Consider the following 17,432-nt stretch of genomic DNA (forward strand, 5'->3'; position numbering starts at 1 on the left):
TTTCCTTAATGCTCTAGCATAGTTTACAGCTTTGCTACATTATTTAATGTATGGTCATTCAACTTTTAACTAGACCTGCCAGGAGGTCAAGATTATTACTTATTCAGTGAAACATATTCACACCAGTAAGATGGCTTTGCACAGCATTTGGTACCAACCTTTTTTGGTTCTAAGAAAAGTATCTCCACAACTATTGCATGGATTACTATGAACATTGCTCATTTTTGTCCTCATGTGGGTTTTTCCCTGTAACCAGCCAATAATCAGTCATGCACTATACGCAGGTATCGCTGATGCCACAAAATATTGAGAAATCTACACCCCATGCATGTCAACTTGATGATGTATTTATACCACTTTCTTGCTATGCATTTCTCAGTCATGGTCACTCTTTTGGTCCAGTTCTTTCTTATCACTTCCAATTTTGCAACTTAAATCAACTCCTATTTCAGTATTCTACAACTTCCATGGTTCTATATTTAAAAATTATAACTGCAATATATTATTTGATTTGTTTGTTCTTAAAATGTGGAATGGAGCACGGCCTGCTGGGAAAGGGAGAAAAGGACTCATCCAATGAATGAACAGTTTGAAAATCGGATCTAGTCCATAGACTGTATATAAGAAAGGTCTAGTCCAATTCACAAATGTAGACAACATATTTCTGGAGATTTTCAAGTCGCAGTTCACATCTACTGCAGCAAATATTTTTCTGAATGTGAGCACTATATAACTGTGACTTAAAACTCTCCAGTAATATCCTGTATATTTGTGAATTTGTGATGAATCTGCTGATGGAAGCGCAACACAGCTGGAGCTGTTTGGTAAGGAAACCAATTAAACTGGAAACCAGTTGGGACATAATGCCGGGGCCGGGCCGGTGAAAAAATTCCCGGTGGATTTCAAGGCCTCACTCTGCCACTGCTAACATTGATGTATTGACTGACGTAATGTACACATGTCATGAGCATACATGCAAACACACACACAAACACAGGGGTATGAAAATAATCTTACTTAATTTCCTGGAGACTTACCCTAACCCCAACCGTAACCACAAAAATCAAGGGCCAGTTGCATTGACTCAAGTCACACACACACACACACACACTTACATCCTACATACACATGCAGTCAGATGTATTGCCTAGATCCTTGTTAATGTTTCAGACACTGCTTATTGTACAATTAGTAACACAGCTCAAAATGTCAGAGGAAGGAAGGCGTGTAATCAATTCCCCCAGGTTAAACAAGCTCACTAGTAGGCATCTGATTCACTGTTGCCTGTGACAGTGAATGATGGGGTGGATGTTTAGCCATCAGACACCAGCCCATTCCCTGCAGCTGTAGGTCTAACTGTTAAACAGCAACATCTTGTTTTCTTGTCAGCGGGCAGAGTGTGTGGAATTGACAGCATATTGCCATTGTTCCAGTCGCTCATTGCAGGGCAATAATGTCCACACCTGTCCTATGTCAAACTGATGTTAGTTCTGATGTCTGCTCATCCTCTTGTTTCGCTCTCTCACTTTTGTGTTTCCCTGCCTGTTGATAATGACACAAGGCTGGGGCCCTGCCACAGGGGGGATTAGACAGAGTTACAAATTGAAGTGGGTTAATCGGCTGGCCTACCATTTCAGTCACTTAGTTCATTGGCTCCACTGCCCTGTTTGTTTGTGTGTTACCAGTGACACTCACCTGCTAAAAGTTTTGTTTCACTTGTTGAGCTGAAAACAATAAAAGTCAACATATAGATTCATTATAAGCCAGTAGTTATTCATGCATGGTATAAAAAAATTAAATGAGGATAAATGTATAGCCCTTATATAACCATTGCCATTCCTCAGTGTTTTCATAATAGTAAAACAAATAAAAAAAATAACTGCAGTCAGATTTATTTCTACTTCTACTTTGCTGCCAAATCTCTGACTTGGCAAAATGACACATTATCTGTGGCCCACATCCACACTTCTTGTGACTGTTTGTGCCATTTGTTTGAGCCCCTAAGTGTGATTAGAAGTGGTGGTGTTCAGTGCATAATAATACTAATAATATAATAATATATTATATAATAATAATATTTAACACCAAATCCTCAAGCTAAACTGACTATTCTGAATAATCACTTACCAAACCAGAAGGTTTTGGCATATCAGCTCCTTGATATGTCAACATAAAAGTCACTAGAGATTCTGTTGCAGATAGGTGTTTGCTGAACCAGTAAACTTACAAACACTGTTTATATAGGTCTACAACTACTGCACTGAACTGTGAGTTTGGATCAGAAGCAAGACAGAACATATTTGAAGTCAGTAGCAGCACTAGACACCACAGCTTTATGAACAATGATCCCATTGCCTACTGATGTATGTAATGAATTGTATTTGAAAAGCTATTGCTGAGGGTGGAAGAAAAAATAACAAACAGCATAGTTAGTGATAATGACCCTTTGTGATTGCAATCTTTTGTCTCCAGCAGAGGCAATAGTGTTTGGATCATTGTGAATTTGAATTTCCCTTCATCACAATACTGACAGACTCATGTACTGTGACCAGAATGAGCGCAATACACAAAACACACTATAATGTATTGTGAGGTAAGACGGCAGGCTGGTTGAATAACTGAAAAGGCTTGGCAGTTTTTAATAAGTGTTAAATGTTCACTGACAGCTATTTGGCATTGGCATGTGTTGACTGGAGAATTTTTGACAATCATAGAGCTGACATCGCTCCAGGGCAGGTGCTTACTGTATGTATTAAAGTGATACATTTTCTCTGACACTGTGCATGTGTATCTTCAAGGATGGAACTGGAAACTGAAGTATGTCTTTGTGTCTTAGTTGTGAATTAATATTTAGATATGTATATCCAAAGGTATTTACTGTAACTCTGCAGTATGCATATGTAATGCCACTTATGGATGTATAAATTAGTTTAATGTAAATTACATATTGTATACAGGGATTATGTGAGGTTTGGTAGAATCATGCAAGAGTCAAGGGTGATGAGGTGAATCAGTGGTTGAGTTAGGTGGTTTTCAATCTCAGCATTAATTGAGACATTTTATTCAATTTATCAGTTTAATTAACTACAACCTTTCTGTCTGTTTTTTTTTATTATATTGTTATTAAAACAATTTAAGATGGCCTCCAGGCATGCTGTACGTCAAATACCTTTTTTGAAATCCTTCATATTAAATCTCCTTCTCCCTCATCTGAAAATCCAGATTCAATGAATATGCAAATATTGATAATTTCTGCTGGAAGCAAGATGTCTCTTACTTCTCAAGTTTAGTATCAGTGTATGTGCATGTTTCCACATTACACTTGTGTAAGTTGCATACCAGCACTGCTTAAGTTTCAAACTAGTTGTTTTGTCACCGATTATGCTCATAGGTACACCTCTCAAACTCATTGAGTTTAAGGGAGTTTCAATGAGCACAGTCAAATTTTCCCCTTTCAGTAGCTAAATGTGAGAAACAGTCTTCTAGTGTCAAACTCTGCACATACTGTGCATCATTCTGCAAAGTGAAGCTCAGACATCCAACTTTAGGAACAAGTTGAAAAACACAATTTTGAGTGGAGAGGCACTTGAAACATTCTGCTACTCCTGCCTTGAGTGTGTAAGCATCAGTGTGGTGAAGAGGGGATAACACTCATTACTGTGCAGGACCTATTTTTAGATTGTTAATCAAGGTAACATGTTCAAACTAACACACTCAATATGATAATAAAGTACTATAAAGTGTGAGTAAAGTGAGATTGCTTCATTTTGGCTCATCCACCCACAATGACCTTACTCAGGTCAAAACGATGTGTGTGCATGCACTGTGTGAGTATGCATGCAGGTGTGTGTATTTGGTTTAGTGTTGTCAAACATCAGATTTAACTATTTAATATATTTCTAAAGTCACAAATATTGCTGTAAATGTGGTGAAAGGTGAGGTTAAAAAAATCACACCATTTTTTAAAACACTGTTTGAAACTAAATGTTGTAAAATTTTGATGTTATTTTAACCATTATTATATTATTAAATATTATATTATTATATATAACCATATTTTTTTTTGTTTGGCCATGTCTATCTATCTATCTATCTATCTATCTATCTATCTATCTATCTATCTATCCATCTATCCGTTTATTTTGCTATAAGTCATATGTCAAGTCGAAGAAGAACCGACCGTTTACCAAAATGCCGAGTGCGTAATGATATATGGTTCAACTCTTTTACGCACAGGGCGCACGCCGGTTACGCTTGGAGTTTGTTTATGGACAGTCAAACTTAATAGCTTAGTGTCATACACCGTTGGAAACCTCAGACTATTGGCTAAAAGGTTATCTACTTCATTTCACCGAATATCCATAGGCTGGAACAGCTGTCAATCAAAGCCATGTCGTCATTGTCGTCGGTCACATGTCCTCATTGGCTTTGGAGACATGTACTGCCTAATCCTAAACACCGATTGGCTTGTGTGTGGTGTCGTCAGAAGCAGAAGAGGCTCACGGTCGTAAACATCTAGTCACGTGTACTCTGAGATGGACGTGCGGGTCAGGAAACGGACCGTATATGGTTTGTTATTTGTGTTATTACGTTACGTGTTGGACTAAATACATGGACATATTGAGGAAAATATTTCGGTTTTGTGGAAACGGATTTCATATTTCACAAGAATGGATACTTGGCGAGCTGTACAGAAAGTCCTGAGTCATAAGATGATCGTTGTGGATAAAGGGAAGACTTTGAAGGTATGTAGGCATAATAGCTTTTCTCACTTAGCTGAGTGGCTAGCCGAGCTAATCGCTAATACTATTACGGCTGTGAGCAACCATATAAGTCGTGAGTGGTCTTGAATGAATCAGGACAATCTAAGCTTTCCAACAATGTACGGCATGAATATATATGTTTAAGGGTTGCTGTTTAAAACATTCAGAAGAACGTGTGGCTACCTCCTAACATCCGTCCCGTCCCGTAGACGGAACAGCGTACGTTAAGAGGTGTGTGAGCAACTTTATAAACGGCGCCCCATAGTTTTAAGATGGTTTCTAACTTAAGTTTGTCATCTTCCCCTCTACTGTTGCCCAAGGTGACAGCTTTGGGTCATGAAGTAAAAATAACACCTGTGCAACATATGTCAAGCTTTATCCTGCTCTGCATACCAAAACATACACCTGTTTTACAAGATTTATATAAGGATTTATGGAATTTATTCTCAATGTAGGCAAAACGTGATGTGCTGATTCCAGAAGTGTGTATATGAAATGCATTAGTGTTTGACAATCCGACTGAGAGGAAGTTGTGTGAGTTTAAAGCAAAGTGTGTCTGTCAGGTGATAAAATAGTGTAAATATTACTCCACAAATTTGGATGTCATTCACCTCTGTTCACAGTGTATTATCTGTTTATATTTAAATCATATTTGGTTCCATCACTGGTGAATTATTACAATTTTTGAAAAATATGGCTGGTTGCTTCACTTGGTCTTAGCTGGGGGAGCATTCGGTTGCCTTCAACTCCCACTGTAGTGACTTATATATAATATAGGTGATTACATCATTCAAGTGTTGACATTGACATATCTTTCTGTTTCCATTGTCAGACAACTGTATGAGAATCAAATAGTGATTTCATAATGCTTTGAGCAATAGTATCTGTTCACACACACTGATACTCCCTGCTGTGTTAAGAGTTCAATTCACATTACTCCTTTGTACACATGCAATCACCAACAGTGTAACCATTTGTCATTGACAACACCTGTATTATTTGAAATGTAATCACAGAAGAAACAAGCAGGCTTTCTTAACACTGCAGCTGTATAGAGATAATTTCCCATGTGTGTGAAGGCTGATCAAAGTCCTACAACATTGTATTGTTTACCCCATTGACACCAAACCGGCAGTTTTAAAGCCATTCACTCTGAAAAAGCTCTGTTTAGATGATGCCAGCACAGTGTGAATAAAATCCCAAAACAGAAAGAAAAATATGTATTTTGAAAAGTATATGTTTTATGTAAGATACATGTTTTCTTGTTTTGAGAATAGATACATTTACTTACATGGTTAAGATTTTCAGTCCCACCATCACAGCATTATAATTCTTCTTATGGGTCACTGTTTGGCTCATATCCGACACTAACATACAGATTTCACAATGGGTGGAAACTCATATTGCCAGCTGTCAATGGAGCACAAAACTAGATTCTGCCCTATCAAAGCTTGTCAAAATACATAAAGTTGATAATGGTTAAACAGGAGAGTCAGCGGGTGCGGATTGGTTTTCACAGTAGCTGAACATGGCACTGAGAGCTGATAATGGGATAGCACTGAGAGGGATAATGCAGCACTTCCTGATGTTTTGAGTGATACATTTTCCATCACTTTCCTCCATCTTCAGTTGTCTGTATTTTACTTCTATAGAAGTATTACAGTATACCAGTGTTCATTTTGCAAGTTACAGTTTGAGTTTAATTGAACTGTTTATTTTTTTTACAATGCATAATCAGAAAACAACAATTATTTGTCTTCACAGGTTTGTTACTCAGAGTCTTAGGTAAGAGCTTTCTTTGTACTTCTCTATAGTTCTCTATAGTTGGTTATATTAAGTCAATAATAAGTACTGTTGTTCTCTGTTGCACTATTAAAGGGATTTTTGTGCTATAGATGAAGTCTGAAACAGCTTCCAGCTTTTTAATTATTCAGTCTCATATTGAGCAAGTATCCAAAGAAAAGAGAAGGAGAAGAGAAAATATGGATGAGAGGTTAGCCAGCCATACACAGTCTAAAATGAGATGTTTTGTAATGCTTTCTCTCCTGTTATTGGAATTCCTCCTACTTACATCTCCTGCTGGGGAGGATTGGATGCAAACAAAATGAGTGTCCATCTTTTCGTATTTGTGTATATAGTCATATTTTGTACATTGATGCACTGTGTTCAAAGAGGTTTTCCTAAGTGTGTTTTATGCATTGATGGTATTGGTTTTCTGAGTATTTTATTGCCTGTAAGTAGAGGGAGTGCTCTCCTGGAACAGGAAACACCTATGTTTAATCACTCACCTTCTGCTGAGGAGTAGATTTTATATTAATATATGGAATAAGCAGTCTGCACAATATCCAGCCATTTTGCCCGCTATTTAATATCAAACTTTAAACAAGCATTACAAAAATACTTTCTGCTGTCTTTTATTTGTGTTTTGGTACACTGTGAAGATAGATTGAATTTTTTTTTTCACCATAACATGGATCTATCCTTATCCTTGAATGTCATTGCCACACAGATACACACACACACACACACACACACACACACACACACACACACACACACACACTCACACATTCTAAAGCTGACACCCTCCTAAAGCACCCCTGCGTCTCTTGTAGGTCAGTCCAACTGTGAGGAGATATTGCTTCTTCAAGGGTAACCTTGCTCAAGGAGATACTGTATGCAGGCCATCAAATCTGGACTTACACAACTCTTTCCATAGACAAAGACATACATTCATAGACATGTGCCTAAACTGGATTTGTTGTTCAGATATATGTTGATAACCAGTTTACTGTACTTACTGAGGCTGTGTATGTGCCATCGATCCACAGATTAGTCTGTATTGCATTATCTTATTGTTGACAATGTGTAGATGTGGTGTGTGCTTCTTGGTACTCTGTTTGAATAGCAATCAGTTTCTTCCACAGCTCCCTAGACTTCCATAATGCATGAGATGTGGGACTCCTCCAGTAGATCAGTGAATTTGTATGTGTATTGTGTATGTAGGGTAGGAAAAGGACAGTTGTCTAAAGCTTTAGCATCACCAGGAAGGCAGAAATTTGGCATGTTTTAGTAAATACGAAAACATAAATAGAACTGCACGTCTAGCTGCTTATTGACTTACACACACAATAGCACTGTCACTTTTTATTAAAAATTCAAGCATTTGTTCGAACGTGGGATAAAACGTATCATTTGAACTATAATGACCTGGTCAAATTCCAAATTTACAGTCTATAAGCACAACAGACAATCTGAGATACGTTTGCCTTATGATTCGGCAGAAGGCACAATTCATTGTCAGCTTGACCCCCTGACCTATCAGTTAATTAAGCTAGTAATGTGATGTTGTTTGCTACGTTGACAAGGTTAAATGGAGGAGCAAAGGCGTCCTGAGCAGGCAATCACAACACTAAAGCATCTGAGAAGCAGTGTGTGGAAGTATTTTGGGTTTTACACCGTAGAAAGCAGAGTACATAACAAAGATAAGGCTGTTTGTCGACTTTTGGGAGGGGGGGGGGGGCATCTGTATTACTATACAACAAATCTGCAGACTCACTTGCAAGCTTGCCAACCAAGTGAGCCTGCGGAGGCGCCACAGATGAGTGGAACAACATCAAGTGCTAAAGCAATGGTGTTGCCAGTCAGGAGATGCAAGCTTACATGATGGGACTCCTCTCTCTGCAGACAGTAACACACTGCAACTCTCAAAGCTGGCTTGTAAATACATGTGTGTATCAGGAACCTATCTATGCCCTCAATGGGTGTTCTCATCAGCGGGTAATTTTGGAAATAAGAGAGATGCACTTGATCTGAATCCAGTTGATAGACTTGCAATTCTAGATAATAATGTTAAAGTCTATGTTCAAAGTTCTATATTTTACCTGGTTTGCTATATTTTTGATTCAAAGCTATCAGAATTATCTTGTGTTGTCGGTGATTTGACATGATTTGTTTACATACAGCTATTAAAAAAAGACTGTTGGAAGAATGTAAAATTAAACATGTGTAATGTAAAGTTGAAAAAAAAGGATTAAATTATTCTTGTAATCTGCTGCACATTACATAAACTACTGAATAGGGCAGAGGGAATGCTTCCAATTTCATTCAAACAAATTGCATGCCATTTCAAATTCGTTCGACCTTTATTATTGAGTGTAAATCTGCTGTACCCCCACCACAGACACACACTCCCACTCACACTCACACACACACACACACACAATATCTTCAAGCAAGAGAGACAGTAAGTGGGACAAATGACGTGAGCAGAGACAGATTCATTTTTTCCCCCTCATCTCTTTGACCAGCTAACCTTCTGTCTGTGACAGCTGAGATTGAAACCTCCATCAACTTCCCCCATGTCTTCCGGAGGGATTCAAAAGCACCCTAATAATCTGCGTCCTGCTCTGCCCTCTTCTCCCGGACGTCCAAACGTACTCTCACCATCCCCTCTCGGAATTGCCACTCCACTCCACTCCTCTCCAGGGATACAAAAGAGCCTGCAGATGCTCCAGTCAACTCTAATAAATTGTATGTAGTCAGTTAAGCTGCATGGCTGCCAACTGGCAAAGCTGTGAACCTCTGCTTTGAGAGAACTGGGAAAAATAAATGTTCCTCTAAATTTGATTCACCTACAGCAGCAAGGTCTCTTGAAAGCTATGTCCAGGCCAAAGTAAATGATGAAAGAGCAGAGTATAGAGGGAAAATGGGGATATATACACAGAGAGGGTACATGACACTGTGAGAGAGGGGGGTGATGGAAAGGTAGGTTAGGCAGAGTACAAGTAAACAAGAGGCTGGACTTGATTGAAATCCGTTATCTAATTTCCAACATGCCATAAACTAAGGAAATGGTCTGAAGGGAAGACAAATAGCAAAAGTGAACTGAGTCTAAGAGCTTCAGTTCAATGTAATGCCCTTATGAGAATTCAATCTAGAGACCTTTATAAGACTGACTTGAGTCATAGTCAGCTTTAGTTGCTGTTTACTGTGGCTCTTTACATCATCTTACATGGACAGAGTGCAAACTGTAACAAGACAGAATACAAAAATCACCATTTTACTCTGCAACATGTGCTTTACCCTCCAATGTAAATAGATATAAATGCTTTTTTATGTAAATAATATTTTTTTACATTAATTTATGCATCCAATGAAATTATTTACTTACAAGATTGCCTCTGTGGCGTTTACAGTGTGGATTACATGCCATGAACACAGAAACACAGGTGTGCAGATTCAGCTGGCCTCAAACTACTAACAGGAAGTGAACAGTGAACCTGTAACTTCCTAAGCAAAATAAACACATTTCAAAATAAAAGTCTTTCAAAATAAAAACACATTTGAATGTATGCCTTAAAGGCAACACACAATCAATATTTGCTTTTTAGCTGTTTTTGACATGCATATGGGACATATTGTGATTTTCTGTTAGTAAGTCAGATATAGTATCTGTTATAGTGTCAGATATTTATGCTAAGCATGGTTAAAGTTACAAAACCTCAGACTAACTTATATAGAAATGCTCCCTGTAAGTCAAAAGCCAGGGCTCAACTGGCTCTGTGTACTTCATGTCTTATTTCTACCCTGCCACATGCCTATAAACCGCCATTTGTTCAATAGCCTTTGTTGCAGAAGATTTTCTGTAGTCTAATTGTTTGCATTGTCCTCTCACTCTTTGGATTGGATTGTGGACTCAAACATGTATGGATGTATTTGAGAGGTTGACATTTCGAGTAGAGAATGAGAAAAAGTATCCTTGTTTGTTGCATGGTTTGTTGATGTTGCCTCCAGAGCCAGGGGAAGTCTCTTGAGGGGCAGCTTCTGAGAGCTGGTTTATCAGAACAGTGTGGTCTCCCTGGGAGAGGGTGGGCTTAAAAAGACAGGAGCTAAAATGCCCTGTTGCCCTATTAACTATTGAGACCACAGTATGTACCAACAGAACATTTTACATAGGAAAAACTTGTAAATGCTATCTGGTAGACAAACTTGATAATGGAGACACTCTTTCTAAATCACTGTAATATTACTATAGCTATCACATATCGGTTCTGTCAATAAAGTTATTAAAAAAATATCGACATTATTCATTCTGGAGATAAAGGGCCAAATGAAACCCCTGCAGCACTCCTGTATGCTTTCCTATTGCAGAGTTACGACATGCAGTGCACAAGCTGTTCCAGCTACAGAGCTGAAACCCAAGGACTCCAAACACAGATCTCCTGAGACTGGGGAATATATGTCACTCAGCTCTGTGGGGATCAGCATGTTTATTATTAGGCATCTTTGGAAATGCTGTGGCCTATGCCAGGTTTCTCATACCCTAAACCCGTCGCTGATGTCATGAGGACAGTGTGAGACAGGAAATTGAAAGCCACTTGTTGTTGGAGGGCTTTTTGGAGACATTGAAGTAGCTGGATGATAGAGTGTGGTATGGACATATGGCTGAGTGTTGGTGGGATCACATTTCCTCCCTACTAGAGGTATTTCAGAGAGAGTATGGAGAGGAGAATGCGAGACAGACACAAATAGGATAGAGGAAAAGGAGGCTTTGTAATCAGGCTGCAGTCCTGCTCCTCAAGGTCAGTACACTATAGGAATAATTTAAACTACATATGTTACGTATACATGTGTTTCAGGATTCAGGATTATCATTCTCAACAAAAACTAAAGATATGTACGTTTTGGAAATTAAATATTCCCTAGCCTCGTGTTGATGAGCTTTCAGGAGATATTCAAATCTGAATCCTTTATTAGGCCCTTCAGAGCCCATCTAGCACCTCAGAGGCTGTTCCAACACCTGTCATGTTTCCTAGAAGGCTCCCTAGGCTGTGCCTGTTTAGTGGTAATGATCTAAGCCATTCACAATTGCCTCAAATGTGTTTCCGCTTCCCTTTTTTTTTACCCTACCACATGCAAATAGATGCAACAGGAGCACCTCTGAGATTGAGATAGATGGATGGATGGGTGGAAGATGAAAATATGAGAGAGTAGAAGCTATAGGGAAAAGTAGATGGAAGTATATGTAAAGGAGTGAGAGAAAATGGGATAGAAAAAAGGAGAAGGAGAGGAAAAAAGGAAGAGATGGGGCAGATGAGGAGAGGGATGAAAAGATGGGGGGGCAAAGAGAGGTCATTGCTGGGGCTGAAATCAGACTGGAAGTGAAGAGCTGTGAGAATAAAAGCAATTTGCATCACTGCTCCACTGAGTTTTCCAACGCCTTTCATTTACCCCCCTCGTAAAACCCTACTACACCCGCCACCCCCATCCCTTCCAGCAAACTCACCACCACACTATTCCACAGCTCTCAAATGGAAAAATGGGCTTCAAGGGTAGTTGGAAGAAAGAGATATATAACCAGTACATATAACTAGTTTCGTCATCCTCATTCTAATCCCTCTCTCTTTTCTTTATCCCAGTAGACCTATGCCTCCATTTTCCCTTCTCTATCCTCGTCTTTCCTCTATCACACTTCATTATTGTTCACATTTTTCACAACCTTTCTCTTGAATCTCTCAGTCTTTTCCTCACTTTAATTTCTTCCTCTCCTTTGCCTGATCTCTCACTTCATCATCTTCCTTTTTGTCTCTTTCCATTTCAACAAACTGTTCTCTCAGAGAAAAAAGAGGCATTTGTTCCAAAGCCTAATATGACCCAATAAGTAATAAGTCCAATTTTCATTCCCTTTTTAGCTCTGTTTTGCTCTCTGCTAATTCCTGAAACATTGATTGACTGCCCTCTGGTGCTATCAGGGGTTTGTTTACTGAAATCAGCTTCCTGCTGCTGAAAACAACAATATTAGAGGGTTTAGAGTGAACCAAAATAGTGAGCTGGAAAACTAGACGCAGAGCTGCAGATGTAGGGGACAGTCATCTGTGTTTTCATCACTACGAATTTGTTATATTGTTGTGCCTAAACCCAGCTAAACTTTAAACATACTGGCTGGTAAGAAAAAGCTTTTTGCCAGATAATGATCTTTCAAGCAATTACAAGTCAATTATTACATACTCAGGTATATAGTAGGGCTAGTAACACATGTCCAGCAAAACAACTCTAATATTAGTTCATCAATCTGTTCTCAGTCTAAGAGAAGCCATGTGGTGCAGGGGCAGAGATGGGATGTGAAGGGTTAGTGGACAGGGCAGTTCACAGAACGAGTGGGTTTGAGGAGGTCAGAGAGGGCAGCTGAAGCGTTTTGTTTTGTTTTGATTTCCAATATTTTTTTGTTTTCCACACATTAATACTGATTTTTCTTTCTGTGTGTTCAAGACTCAACATAAGTGAGGTTTATATTAATAGTTAGATTCTTGATGTGTTGATAAAGAAGGAAACCAAGAGTAGATACTGTACTACATTAGGAAGTTGATTTTTTTTCTGTAATTCTGAGAAACTGATACAGGCTGAGGTTGTATTCAAGGTCAGGAAAACCCTGACAAATGTTAAAATTCCCTGCAGTGGAAAGCACACTTTTAGCGTTCATGAGTCTCCCTGGCAGTCAAATTATATCAGACCCAAATTGTAATATCCATGGAATGACATGCCAATATGAGATTTTGCACAATTTGACTGCCTGAAGGGCTGACTGACCAAGCATATACTTGCAGCATTGTCTAAAAACTTTGTCTCTGTCTGAGAAATCTGCCCACACTCTGGCTATAAAACATGCCCTTTCAGTGATGAAACACAGTTTGAAGTTTGCAACAGTACATTTGGGAACACATCATGTGCATAACAGGATGTGCTAGACTTTGTCACTAATTGTTTGATGAAGAAACATAGAGTTGTTTAAGCAAGAGCATTAAGTCATTCGTGCCACATGGCAGATCAGGTGATCATCAGTTGACTCCCCGAGTGCCAACACTCACCCACTCACATAACACAGTGTTTATTTGAGCATTTTGTGACTTTATTACATAGCGACAGTGTTGACATGAAACTAGGGGAGAGAAATGAGGAACGTTAAGCAGTTATGTGGTACACACAGATAAAATAAAGTAGTCACTTTAAGCTCTATGCATCTGTTTTGTTTTGAAAATATATTACAAATTACATATATTTAAATTGTTTGTTAGACCTCAATGACACACACTTAGTTTTGGTGAGTAACACTGAATGTAAATAGAAACTTTACAACAAAACTCCACAGGGCACCTTTAAGCAAACACTATCTTGCACGAAAGTAACTCTCAGCAATCAGTTCTCCTCATCAAATGTGTGTTTTATATTCAAAAGGCTACATCTCCGACTGTAATTTCAGAGTTTGGTTTTCTGACTGAACTTGGAGATTGCTAGATGGGAGAAAGTTTTATCAGCCTCTTATCAAGTTATGTAATTTAGTCCTAGAAAAAAAATCATCCAGCAGTCAAGGCCACCTGAGTTCAACCCAAACAACTTTAAAGGACAGTTTGTTCTAAATATAGATTACATTTGCCAGGACAACTCAATATTGCAGTAGGAAAACTCTATTTCTGATTTGCAACACTGTGCCATTGTGTTAAAAAAACAGTTTGGCCATAGCTGCAGTCAAAAAGTTTACATTTGGAACAGGACAAAAAAATGGGGGCAATAATAACTTATATTCCATAGCAGTGCTACACTGCCCAAAGAGGCTTTCATTAAAGATTACATATGGGCTAAAGTTGTTTATTTTTGTTTCACTGTCCACATTTAAACAATTAGTGTATACTATCAATTACAGGTTCATATTCAGCCCAAAAATGCTATTATATCAGACTTGAATCTGGTCCTTATGACTTTTTCAGGATTGTGGCTTGGGAAATAAGGACTTTAAGATGACAGCAGGTTAAAGTCAGGTAGCCAATAATTGTAGCCTGTTTCATTTTCCTCTCACTTGCCCAGATAGATACAAGCTACTGCAGAGTGGGGATGGCAGTTACTCTCTCAGTACGACAGTGTAAACCAGCGGCAGGCCAGGTGAGCCAGAATCAGCACACCGTAGAAAGGATCTTAAATGATCAGATTCTTCCCTATAGCAGATGAGCACACCCACACAAGTTTTTTTTAGTGTAGTCGCATATGGTGCATGTGTCAATGTGTTGAGTATCGAGTATTCAAAGTATTCAAATGTTTTATTTGTTTGTATTGTACTGTTCTATCCCAGGGGATATAACTATACCTTTTAGTTCAAAGGTTTTAAAACAGAAAAATATAGCTGATGTGCACAATACTGATCACAGAGTTTGATTATTTGATGAACTGATTGACTTGTAAATATATTGAATATTTTGTGTGTTTGATGTTTGACAGTATCAGAAAAAAATGTATAAGAAATCTCCAAAATTAGGAAAGATTAACACAGTAGGGAGTATCCTATGGAACTGGAATTAGTTATTAGTTATAATGAATTCTCACATTTTAAAGTAGCTTTGAATATATAATATGATATAATGATCACTTTGTATTGTCCTCTCCTTGGCAGCTTGGCAGCACAGCATATTCCATACTCATAAATTCAACATCATTCTTCCTGTATCATGCTCTGTCTCCTTTCCCTTCTCTTTCCATCTCTCTCTCATATCTCTCCCTTTCTCTCTCTAGCGTAGTTTATGTAGTGATGCTCATTATGACGGTTGTTATGACAGCCTCCTTTGCACTTACATGCACACAGCCACTGCAGTTATTCTGGTGATTTACAACCTCCTCCTCCCACAGAGAAAGAAAAAGAGGCACACTATAGCTGTCTTCGAGGAGAGCTTTATGTTCACTGTAAACTAGCCACAGTCGCACCTCCACAGGGCTTGACCCACAAAGCAGACCAGAAGTTCCTCAAGTAAATAGGCCTCCAATAATTGGCTCTCAGGGATAACAATGGAAACATTCACTCAGTTTAATAACTACATCCCACGCCACATAACATCCTCCTTACTCCACCATGGCTGTCAGTTTTTCATGTCAGTTTAAGAGTAATTCAGATTCAAAAAGTGGACTGTGGTAGGGGGACTTGTGCACATGCCAGAATGGCTGAGGGCTTCTACAAATGAAGCATATTATGAGTGCTAAGGCTGCTAGTGATGTAATACACAAGATCATGACTCCTGTTATCTAATAGCCACTGTTACATATTGCAAGGGGCTCTGCTGTATAACTGAAGGAAAGCTCGTACAATCCAAGCTGCCAGGTGAAAATCACAGCTGCATTGTTTTGGCTTTTTTTTTCTTTTTTTTTGCTGTCTCTCTTCAGCCAGGGCAAATAGATTCACACACACACACACACATAGTATATGTATAGTTGAGCAGCTGTGTCTATGTAAACCCATGTACGCAACATGTATTGACACAAATGTACACTTTACAGATCGCAGAAGAGATATTGTGTGTGTGTGTGTGTGTGTGTGTACAATAATGCACATTAGAGAAACCTTCCTTATGTTTAACACATCACAAAAAACCCTTTTGTTCGATGATCTTCATTAATGAGATGGTATAGGAGGAATACATGGCAAAGAGCATCTCTTCAGCCACACGTGCTGTGGTGGAAAGCGTGCCAGAGAGAATGGAGTGTGAGCTGTTACATAACCGTCAACCAGGGATGGAAGTGTTGAGAAGGCAGCACGTGCAGCCAGGGATTGGTGCAAGTGAAAAGCCCCCCAAATATTAGACCTTTACAGTTATTTTATTGTTGTTTTTTTACTACCTTGAAATCATCACATATTTTACTATTTACATGTTTTTATGCAGGAATCCACTGTCTCATTTGTTGGCAGTCTCCAGCCTCTGCAAACCCATCCAATCTTTTTTCTTCAAATTAGCCTAAATAAGACATTTCAGTGTTGCTTCCTTATATGAGAATAAGACAATCCCATACAGTGTTTGACCCTAGATTTATTCAAATTGTTCTATTCCAACTCCAAGTCAAATTATTGTGCTGAACATTAGAATGTCCACTATACTATATATGTCTTTGAAAAGCTAAATTCTCAAACTCATGGTTGTCAGCACTCCAAGCCAAACAAGATACAAACAAATACAACATGACAAAACCCATTTAATTCAAACAAGTACTTCACTGAGGAAAGCTGCTCCCGTTTCCCTGACTCCATCCAGTCAAAATCCAAGCCTCCCGTCCCCAAGGTGCTGTGGGATGTCAGATCTGTAGCCGACGGGCATATTCAAAAATGCATGTTCAGCCTCTTTGCCAGGAAGTGGATGTGCCAGTCATGACAAAAAGTTCCCTGAGACAGCAAGTTTATTTAACTTAGTTTTTCATGGATGATGGGTAGGCTTCCTACTTCAGTGAGCTATACATGAGCATCTGACTGCTGGCTTGACTGTTTTATCGTGTCCTAGATTTACCATCTGGGATTTTTACTGCAACAGATAAAACTTCCTCTGTTTGTTTATAAATTATTAACCTACTATATGTGTTTCAGCTTTTGTGGTTGTGTGTGTGTGTGTGTGTGTGTGTGTGTGTGTGTGTGTGTGTGTGTGTGTGTGTGTGTGTGTGTGTGTGTGTGTGTGATATCATAACATAATTGATAATAATTTATATTGTTGTCTGGTCCAATCCTGAATTCAATTACATTTTAATTTTGAGTTTTTCATTAACACAATCAATGTTATGTTCAATTACAGTGTTTCTCAGCATTATATGTTCTTTACACCAAGCAATTTTTTAATTTTTAAATTTTTAAATGCATTTTCTTCCTCA

The 17,432-nt window shown here is 38.6% G+C and overlaps 1 protein-coding gene across 1 annotated transcript in view; it reads left to right on the forward strand.

Moving 5' to 3' along the window:
• The window catches only part of LOC128370995 (gamma-aminobutyric acid receptor subunit beta-2-like), a 59,470-nt gene that overhangs the window by 10,483 nt on the left and 31,555 nt on the right, over positions 1–17,432 (forward strand). The window lies entirely within an intron of this gene.

Source organism: Scomber japonicus, chromosome 13, assembly GCF_027409825.1.
Source record: "Scomber japonicus isolate fScoJap1 chromosome 13, fScoJap1.pri, whole genome shotgun sequence".
Taxonomy (NCBI): Eukaryota; Metazoa; Chordata; class Actinopteri; order Scombriformes; family Scombridae; genus Scomber; species Scomber japonicus.